Source organism: Sinocyclocheilus rhinocerous, unplaced genomic scaffold (genome assembly GCF_001515625.1).
Source record: "Sinocyclocheilus rhinocerous isolate Xijiao unplaced genomic scaffold, SAMN03320098_v1.1 scaffold914, whole genome shotgun sequence".
Lineage (NCBI taxonomy): Eukaryota > Metazoa > Chordata > Actinopteri > Cypriniformes > Cyprinidae > Sinocyclocheilus > Sinocyclocheilus rhinocerous.
In genome coordinates this window covers 961,985-973,244 of record NW_015629521.1, presented here as the reverse complement: position 1 = coordinate 973,244, position 11,260 = coordinate 961,985, and positions in this window count along the sequence as shown.

Below are 11,260 nucleotides of genomic sequence, written 5' to 3'. Positions count from 1 at the left end.
GTGTGTGTGTGTGTGTGTGTGTGTGTGTGTGTGTGTGTGTGTGTGTGTGTGTGTGAGTGTGAGAGAGAGTCTCTGGAGAGCCAGGCTGGGACCGACCTCTGCCTGTCTTGCTGTGCTGTTTGGAAAAGTGGTGAAACTCAGAGAATAGTGAAGCGTTGTGCTGGCAAACAGCTCTGTGAGCCTCTGCCTCTTCTGTCTGTGTGCTGGACTGAAGAGCACATGTTTGGCACAGACGACGCACGATTAAGCTATATTATTATCTTTTGAGCCACTGCTACAGTCCTGTCAGATTGAGGAATTTCACTTTATAACTCTAGCGAGCTGTACTGTGAGATATTTGCTTTATTATATTATTTTAAAAATGTCATGCATAATTTTATTTTTTATATTATTTAAAAGTTTTCAAGAGTATTGCAAACTGCATGTTATTATCAGTGCATAATCTAGTGTCTCAAATCTGTTTTTATAGTTTAAAATTATATTTGTAATTTTATTTTTATATATATGTATATATTATTAACTATAATACACATTTAATATTACATTAAAGTGGTATTTTTAAACTACCTGGAATCTGAGGGTGTAAAAAAATCTAAATATTGAGAAAATCGCCTTTAAAGTTGTCCAAATGAAGTTCTTAGCAATGCATATTACTGAACAAAAATAAGTTTTGATATAGTTATGTTAGGAAATTTACAAAACATCTTCATGAAACATGATCTTTACTTAATATCCTAATGATTTTTGGCATAAAAGAAAAATTGATCATTTTGATGCATGCAATTGTCTATTGCTACAAATACACCCGTGCTACTTATGGTTTTGTGCTCCAGGGTCACATATGAGTATGATATAGTAATGAGGATAACAAAATCTAGAATCTATAAAACAAAATACTGCTACTACGACGACAACTACTACTAATAATAATAATAGCAACATTACAATAATTATGTTCTTGTTGTGAATTAATTTTAGCAGCGGATTTTAAATATTAAAACATTAAATAAATGTTAGGTTTATTTGAAACCATTTTAATATTGTACGATGTGATCACAGCAACACAGATATTATGACCACGATAATAGAAGAATTATTATTAACAATAGTAGTAGTGTATGTTATTATGGTATTACCTTTCAATCAAGTATAACATATTTCTGTCAAATAACATACATTTTAATTTAAAAAAGGGTCTAATAGCAACCAATTTTAACATAAACATTTACACTCACATATCATAGCTATACAAAAATTATTTTTTTTCTATCCAAAATCCTATAAAATATTGTATATGTGCTCATTTAAGCATGTGCAATAAGTGTACAGTGTTTAATAATATTTATTCAATATAAACATGATTTTTAATTTTTACAGTGTAGTTGCATGTCTACACTGCAGGATATTACTTATGTGCGCAGACTTTTTTTTTTCCATATTATAAATATATACACATACTAATATATTTTCCTTCATATAATGACCATAATGGCTCCATATTACATCCTGCCCTCCACACACCAGTTATGTGTCGAGCGCAGCAGACCCTGAGTGAGTTTGAACAGGCCTGGACGTTCTCTCACGTTAAAGAGGAAAGAGACTCTCATTTTGTGAAGCACCAACAGAGGATCTTCACACTTCCACACCGATGCTAGCTAAAATGGAGAGTGGATACTCATTTTATCTTGGAGTAAGTGGGTGAGAGCTGAACCGATGAAACATGGTTAGACAGTGCCCCCTAGCTGCGGCGCACGGAAGCCCAGCCGTCTGGGAGCCAGGCCTTGACCCGCCACTGCAGAATTTTAATAGAAACCAAGCATGAAAGGGAGAATTCTTTAAAGGCTTCATCAAGTGTGACCAACCAGCATCAGCAGTAACCCATGTTATACAGGCCACAGTTATGACCCCCTCAAAGGGCTGCCCCGGAGGAGGCGGCGACAGGGAGGGCCACACCGCCCTCAGAAGTTTCCCTCCTCTCCCTTGAAGAACGCAAGGCCGGCCCAGCAGGAGGCGCACGGGCCTGCTTTGAAACATAACACTTTGTGATCCCCTGTGTTTGGGATGGAGTGTGGTTTGCAGATGGCATAGGAAGAGCTACCACGGCAATCTCTGACTGAACAGAAACATGGGAGAGAGACAGAGAGAGTGGCCTAAAATATCATCCTCTATCACGGAAACAAGTCGTCCTGGGAGCGGGGAATGACTGCTGTGAAGCTCCTGCCTGTGAGGAAAGCCACTCGCATTTTAGGGATGATTTCCCCTGCAAAATAAAACCACTAATAGGCTGCTTAATGTTTCGCTTAAATGTCTGAACATTGTCTGCCTAAATAAAATCACCTGAGGTTTGTTAAGATTTAGTGCTTGAAGGTGCATGGCAAGAACATTTTAAATGTTTATTTGTAAAAAGAATTGCTACAAAAGGGCATTATTATTATTTATTAGGAGTAGTAATAGTAGCTAAGAAGCATTGCAAAGCACTGGACATGATATATATTTTTCCTCAGTTAAGCTGGGTACAACAAAACTAATAATACGCTATTTAATTTTCTCATCGACAGCACTGTTTTATAGATTTTTATAGATAGTGGCTTTCAGTTATTTATTTTAAAGTGTTAGTAATAATTGATTTTAGGCATAAATACGAAAAAAAAAAAATGGGGAAAAAGTTATATTATGTAGAAAGGCTATGAAAACGAGTGCAAAATAATTATTCAGTTTGAGTTTATAGGTCTTCCAAATAAAGACATATTATTTATGTTTTTTTGTTGTTGTTTTTTAAAGAAAGACTAGTTTTATACTCCAAAATGTAATTTTATGATTGTTGCCATATGGTAACATTTCTCAGAAAAAAATAAAATAAAAAATGTTTTACTTTAGTCATTTAGCAATGTCCAAAAAAAAAATAATGTTTTACTTTAGTCATTTAGCAATGTCCAAAGAAAAAAAACATTCTAAACAACAAAAAATGTATGTTATATATTATATTTTACATTACATTATACATTATTATAAAATGTAGTATATTATTATTATTATTCAAATTATAGTATATTTACATCAATTATAAGCTGATACACTGGCCAGGCTAATTAACTGACCAATATCAGTTAAAATCCAGCTTTTCCAAAGATTACAAATTTTCTTCTTTAGTTCGGTAATGAATTCTGAGCAAATTTTCTATAAAATAAGCACAATTTGGTATACATATTGTTTGTATATTATACTGCATATTTTATCAAGTCACCCTGCTGTCTAGATATCAGCATCTGACAATTAAAAATTCAAGAAAAAGAGAGAGAGAGAGAGAGAGAGAGAGATTTAATAAGAATGGATCTGTAGTGCTGTTTTTGCACTACAGGCCCTTTTTCACACTTACCGTTGTTGTTGTTTATTGCACAGGCAGAATGGATACGTGAAATTTGGACATGATATATATTTTTCCTCAGTTAAGCTGGGTACAACAAAACTAATAATACGCCATTTAATTTTCTGATCGACAGCACTGTTTTAAAGATTTTTATAGATAGTGACATTCATTTATTTATTTTATAGTGTTAGTAATAATTGATTTTAGGCATAAATACGAAAGAAAAAAAAATGGGGAAAAAGTTATATTATGTAGAAAGGCTATGAAAACGAGTGCAAAATAATTATTCAGTTTGAGTTTATAGGTCTTCCAAATAAAGACATATTATTTATGTTTTTTTGTTGTTGTTTTTTAAAGAAAGACTAGTTTTATACTCCAAAATGTAATTTTATGATTGTTGCCATATGGTAACATTTCTCAGAAAAAAATAAAATAAAAAATGTTTTACTTTAGTCATTTAGCAATGTCCAAAAAAAAAATAATGTTTTACTTTAGTCATTTAGCAATGTCCAAAAAAAAAATAATGTTTTACTTTAGTCATTTAGCAATGTCCAAAGAAAAAAAACATTCTAAACAACAAAAAATGTATGTTATATATTATATTTTACATTACATTATACATTATTATAAAATGTAGTATATTATTATTATTATTCAAATTATAGTATATTTACATCAATTATAAGCTGATACACTGGCCAGGCTAATTAACTGACCAATATCAGTTAAAATCCAGCTTTTCCAAAGATTACAAATTTTCTTCTTTAGTTCGGTAATGAATTCTGAGCAAATTTTCTATAAAATAAGCACAATTTGGTATACATATTGTTTGTATATTATACTGCATATTTTATCAAGTCACCCTGCTGTCTAGATATCAGCATCTGACAAGCATCGATACAGGGGTGTCAGTAAGGGTGGTTTGTAAAAAACTAAAGACGAGATCATGATGTGGTGGGCTTGTGGAGTTTGTGCAGAGGTGAATAAATCACTTCAGGGCCAGTCCTGGTGACAGGGCTTCCCCTTCCAGCCGTCTGAGAGGGATGGGGAGAAGCAGAGCGCTGAACTTCTAACCCCGTTTTCCGAAATCATTTTTAGCTGCAGCTGACAGTCGATAATCGCTTTTTGACAGTGCACTCCTGACGGCCAGCGTTCCCGTGCCGCAGCGGGTCCCCTGCAGTCACTGAACCCTCTGCAAAGGTGATCTGCTTTTGGCTTGTTTTCCTTTCCATTGGCTTTGGCAGGCTCAGAGGAGCATGTGTACTTTGATACGTTCCTCACTTCATTTGTACCTGTCTTTGTGAATGGATTCACAGTTTTACTACTTCAGAGCAGTAACATCCAAACCTGATCATATTACTGAATTTGCCTTCCAGCACAATAACATAAACTACATTTTTACATTTGCTGAAGAAAATGCTAATGGTGCTTGGCTGTGAAAAAGCCCTGGCTTTATGCTGAAGTGTTGCCACTAGTTTGCAAATTATACACTGACTATTCATTGAACACAACTTTTCTGTTAGTAATTTCCCTTCCCTTCCCTATCCATTTTCAAGTCACTTTTAAAAACACACTTGCTCGATCTGGCCTACTAATATTCTCATTACATTGTATCATGGTCTTGGTTATTACTCTGTCTTCAGAATGTTTATCTGTCATTCTTTTTGGTCTTTAAATTTAAATGTTTTATTATTTCTGTTTTATGGTTTGATTTTTATGTACAGCACTTTGGTCAGTCTTGTGGCTGTTGTGCCTTAAATGTGCTTTATAAATAAATTAACTTGAACTTGAACTAATTTTGACAACACAGTAAGTTAAAGTTTGTTTTGTTCAATGCAAATGTCTTATGGCATCCCTAGCACAGTTGGATCGCCATCAGTTAACATATCTACACATACAATTCACAGCAGTTTCCAGCTGAAATAAACACTAGTGGCAGTAAAGCACCAAAAACACAAATTACGATTTCACACAAATTATGATTGCAGTGGCAGACAGGGGCGCCGCTATGGTCCCCCTCAATAGAAATCGCGTTCGGGTGGGGGGCGGGGACAGACGACCCCCTCAGTAAGAAATTGTGTTGGGGTTTTGTGTTTGGCCCCCTCTCTGATCAGGGCCCTTGAAATCGTTTTGACCTTCCTCCCTCTTACGGCACCCCTGGTGGCAGATTATTGATTAATAAAGACTTATTTTTATGCAGTTCCTTGCACAATATTGTTATAATCTCAAAACTATTTTACAATATAGTGCATGATTTGCAAACTAATACATTTTGACACTTGCACCACAAAACCAGCTCGATATGTATGGCTTTTCTAACATGGTAAACTTGCTCGGTAGCACACCTGGTACAGTATTGCACTCGATATGTGAAGTGCATGAAACATTAGTCACATTAAAAAAGCTGAAATATTTGTAGAAGCAAGCTAAAATGGCATAATGGCTTCAAAAAAATGTTTAATCTCAGATTTCCTTTGTTAACACTATCAGTTACGTTTGGCATTGGATTTGGTGTCAAATGTGATTTAAAAAGCATTAACTACTCACCAGACATTTCATTTCTGAATTGCCACAATACATACAATGACTAAATTGCCAGATTCATGTTAATCTGTTTCGGATAAAACTCAATGTGCTTTTAACACCACCCACTGGACATTTCACTTTGAAATGTTGTGAAATGTGCAAGAAGCACAGTAAAGACCTTCGTTCATCTTCGGAACACAAATTAAGATATTTTTGATGAAATGTGAGAGCTCTCAGACCCTGCATAGACAGCAACGCAACTGTAATATTCTCAGGTCCAGAAACGTAGTAAGGACATCGGTAAAACAGTCCATGTGACATCAGTGGCTCAACTTCAGTTTTGCGAAGCTACGAGAATACTTTTTGAGCGCAAAGAAAACAAAAATATAATTTTTTCAACAATTCTTCTCCCCCGAGTTACGTCTTCCACCATGTTGGAGAGTACCCAAGAGCGTAATCAACGTAATCAGCGTTGATTACGTTCGGAGGAGAAAGCGCGCGCATGAACGTAATCTGCATAATCAGCGTTGTTTAGGTGAAGGCATGCGTATGCATTGTGATGCTCTTTAAAATGGCGGAAGACGTAACTCGTGGGAGAAGAATTGTTGAAAAAATTATATTTTTGTTTTCTTTGCGCTCAAAATGTATTCTCATAGCTTCGTATAGTTATTGAAATATCGTAAACATTCTTTTAACGGGGGTCATGTGTCATTTTGACTGTAATTCAAACCCTAGTTGCTAAGATGTTATTATGCAAAGGTGTTTAGGTGTTTGTAGCATTTTGCTAAGAGCTAACTAGGAAATTATCAGTTGCTGCTACATGGTTGCTTACATGCCCAAGTTAAAAGAGCCTTCTGTTAGGGTATGCTTACACTACAATGATGTGCTAAAAACAGAAAGGTTTTTCCTTTGCGTTTTTCACGTACAGACAACAGAGTTGTCGAAACAATCCATTCACACGAATCTGTGAAAACTATTTTAAACTCTGTATTATGAATGCCAGGCCAGTAGTTAGTGATGTTACGTTGTAAAAAATAACACTACATGAACACATAATATGCATACACAATGTCACCATTTTCACAAATTCACATTTTCGTATTTTACACAGAGGAGATAATAGTATCACCAAAATGCACAATAAGTAGTGTAAATGCCCCCTTATTGAGTGGGATTTTTAACTTATTTTATCATCCACCAGGTGAAAATCATAAGCCAAACTGATGCTAATGCTACATGCTAAAGTTTATACTTAGAATTATGCTGCCTTTACGTGCTATCAGAAATGTCCTATGTCCCACTTATGAAGTCATCATTACGAGCTTGTCGCATTCAAATTCTTTGTTGTCGAAAAGAATAAAATGTAAAATGACAATTCTGGAATTTCAGTCAAACACATGCTTATTTCACTGTTTATAAAACATACAATATACTTCAAATGATTGTTCATATATAGCCTATAAATACACTACTTTAGCGACAAGACAAAGCAGAGCCGGCTCCATCAAATCACTGAGGGTGCTTCTTAAATTAGTGAGGGTGCTCTAACCTCACTCATCTTAGTTCATAGCGATCCCACAAAGATACGTTACAATCAGTGAAGTTCTCTACGCTGCACAACGAACATCTTATTTACATCACGTCTACACTTAGTTATAATGAGACGTTTCGTGCTGAACCTGAACAAAAACTCCGGCGATTTGTGCAGTGAGTGGATTCTAACTTAAATGCCTCTGATTCAAGAAATCAACAGATATGTCCGTGATTGGCTACATTGCTCAATGCAGCAAAAACACATTGAAATAGAAATAGGTCTCAAGAGCGCAAACCATAACGAACTGGATTGTTTGCCAAATCTGCAATAAAATACCATTATTACAGCTTTAACTGAGGGTGCTATTGATTTATTTAAGGGTGCTTAGCACCCTAGCACCCCCGAAGAACCAGGCCTGAGACAAAGTTATGTAGTTGTGAGAATATCGTAGATGGCAGCAATGGTTGTCCTCTCCACCATGTTTAAAGTTTAGCTATGGCCCACCCAACTTGGAAACTATTGAATCAAAATTATTGATTACTGTTAACTGTTAATAACTGTTTCCCAGTTCAGAAATACTAACAAATGGACTATAATATTAGTGATGCTTGCCTTAGCAAACACTACTAGTCATATGTCAGTGACACGATTTTTACCTGCGATCTTGATGAGTTCAAATATTTAGCACAGTTCTATCGTAGCCCACATCTTCTGCCCACAGCTGTGAATACTGTCTTTGTGCTGTTAGCGCTCGCGTGTGTGTGTTTGGCAAGCCTGTTGGCCCCTGCTCCATTCAGCAAACTTCACACCAATCTCAAGCCTCTTCTCACCCAAGAGGGACTCACAGGGCATAAATTAGCTCCACAAAAGCAAAGAGGGGGAAAAAAGACCAGCCAGGAAGTCATTTTCATCTCCTATTAGCACATGTCCTTTCATAACACAATGAGAAAACAGCCACAGTATTGAAGACAAAGGGGACTGCGTGTTTTTTTCCTCACACTATAACGATATTTTCACACCTATGAATAGCAATAAAACATTTGCCTGCTAATTCACCTGGGGACACAATACTTTACTTTAATGAGTGTCACCAGAGTCTGGTTAATGTGTCTATGACTCTTGCAGTTTTTGGGCAGAAGAGGAACATCTTACAGAGGAGGTGATACAACTTAGAAGATTCTTCGTCAAACCAGCACCGTCCTACTTCTTGAGGAAATTACTCACGCAAATCAAACCAGAAACCTTCGCAGTAGCTATATACTTACATGTGGCCTAATATTCCAATAGCTTAATCGGAATGAGAAAAATATTAACTAATTGAGGTGAATCAAATAAGATTAACATAGTGAATAGCAATAAAACATTTGCCTGCTAATTCACCTGGGGACACAATACGTTACTTTAATGAGTGTCACCAGAGTCTGGTTAATGTGTCTATGACTCTTGCAGCTTTTGGGCAGAAGAGGAACATCTTACAGAGGAGGTGATACAACTTAGAAGATTCTTCGTCAAACCAGCACCGTCCTACTTCTTGAGGAAATTACTCACGCAAATCAAACCAGAAACCTTCGCAGTAGCTATATACTTACATGTGGCCTAATATTCCAATAGCTTAATCGGAATGAGAAAAATATTAACTAATTGAGGTGAATCAAATAAGATTAACATAGATACTGATCCATTACAGTGTGATTATTATTATTATTATTATTATTATTGTTGTTGTTGTTGTTATTATTTATCTTCATAATATGTATTGATATTTTGAATTAGATTATTTTTTTCTATATTTTCAGCTTAATTTTTAGTAATTTTGTTACATGCTTTTGTCATTTTAATATTATTTGCTATATATTTCTCTATATTTCACTCTAGTTAAAAAAAAAAAATCTATTTTCAGTTTAAGGGATTTTAGTACTTCAGCTTAAATTTAGACTATTTAATTTCAGTTGGTTGACAATGCAACATTTCTATTTTCTTTTATTTCAAGTTTTTTATTTAATATAATCTATAAAATATCTGTTAGGATATTTATATAAAATTAATAAAAAAACTTCAAGGAACAATTTAAAAAAAATCTCACATACATGCACAGTGCAGTACAAGAAAGATTTGTTTCTTATCTGATTGAATTTAATTTGGACTGACACAAAACTGTGCATGTGTATACAGTATTCTTATTATTACATGCACAGAATGTCACCTTTATGGCTTCAAAGATTCAACAGTCATTAAGTACTCCAAGACTTTGATTTCACACTTAGATCAGGTGAAGTAATATTGTGACATGTAAAATGGTCTAATGGAGCCATAATACACCCAATCATTTAAGCATTTTACAGAGCATGTGTTGTGACATTTTAATTGTCTTTGAAAAACAGCACAAAGGCAACACTACGATTTCATTGTACACGGATGTGCACAGGACCATATGGCTGCATACACATTTCCTCATTTCATACATGTTTCTTTTTGACATCAATAATTCCTCGGCATCCAATAGCGTCTGGACCGCTTCCAAAGCAATTATAAAGTTGCCGTGGAAACAGAGGCCGCCTGCCAAAACGAACCATACTGTCTCCGCTCAGCAAAAGAAGACACCAAGACAAAGAAAGAAGAGATACAATAGAAAGATGAGAAATAGAGTGACAGCATATCTGCATAGCGCCGTTATGATAATTCCCCAATGTGCATATTGTTGTTTCATGAGACTAGACTTACTCACTTACTCACACTGGAGTTTTTCTTCTTTAGGGTAGCGAGAGGTGTTGTTAGGCGCTAGAGTAATGTATTGTAACCTTATGCTAAGCTAATGAACAGGAAGATGAAGGCCCAGTAATGGATACATTTTTACATTCATCTTTTTGAGGCTCATTATGGGGGTTTGTGACAACCTCGTTAGGACTGGCCGCCAGATTACCCAAGTGAATAAAGCACAGAACCCTCATATACACACAATAAACACACACACGCATACACACACTCACTATGGGAGCAGTGTGGAAATGTGCGCTCAGACAACCTCTCATGCTTTTAAAGGAGCCAGATGACTCTGTGTGTTTGTTCAGTTGGTGTCTGGGTTCATCTCAGACACAGTGCGTAAATGTTGTTTGATCGTTACACGACACAAATGTGAGGGAATCTTACTCCAAATGATGCCAACATACAGCGGATACCTTGACAGCTTAATTAATAGTTTATACTTTTATTTATTTATTTATTTATTTATTTATTTATTTATCTATGCACCTGCGAATACAAAATGGAATAAAATATTTAACGGCATGCAAGTGTGCATATGGTTATTGAATATAGTTTAATATGCTCATATCCGAAGATGCTCATGTTCTCATTAGCGATAAATGGAGGGATCAATATTTGCATTTGCGGCCGCGCAGAAGAAATAATGTGCCGCGCACAGCCGCACACGCATAAATGAGTTGGGAAAGCCATTTGCGAAAGCGAATGAATTGCAATGCTCGGGTAAACCGCTATAGAGTTGATATCTATTCAGGGAACCAAGGTTACATACGTAACCGAGATGTTCCCTCTAATAGGTTCACTTCAATTCTGCGATGATGTCATCGCTATGGGAACACTATACCATCACGCCTGACGTACCTAAGATAACTGGGAGACCGAGGAAAGAGTCTGCACAACAGAAAGAGACCCGGGAGCCAAGAGCCATCCTCACATCCAGACAAGTATAACTTGATGAAAGTGCTAGGAGAGGACTAACCTGCCACAGCACAGACATCTCCCATCAAAGGCCCTTTAAAAAGAGCCTGAGAAGAAGCCATTGCTCTCGTAGAATGAGCACGCACCTCTAGAGG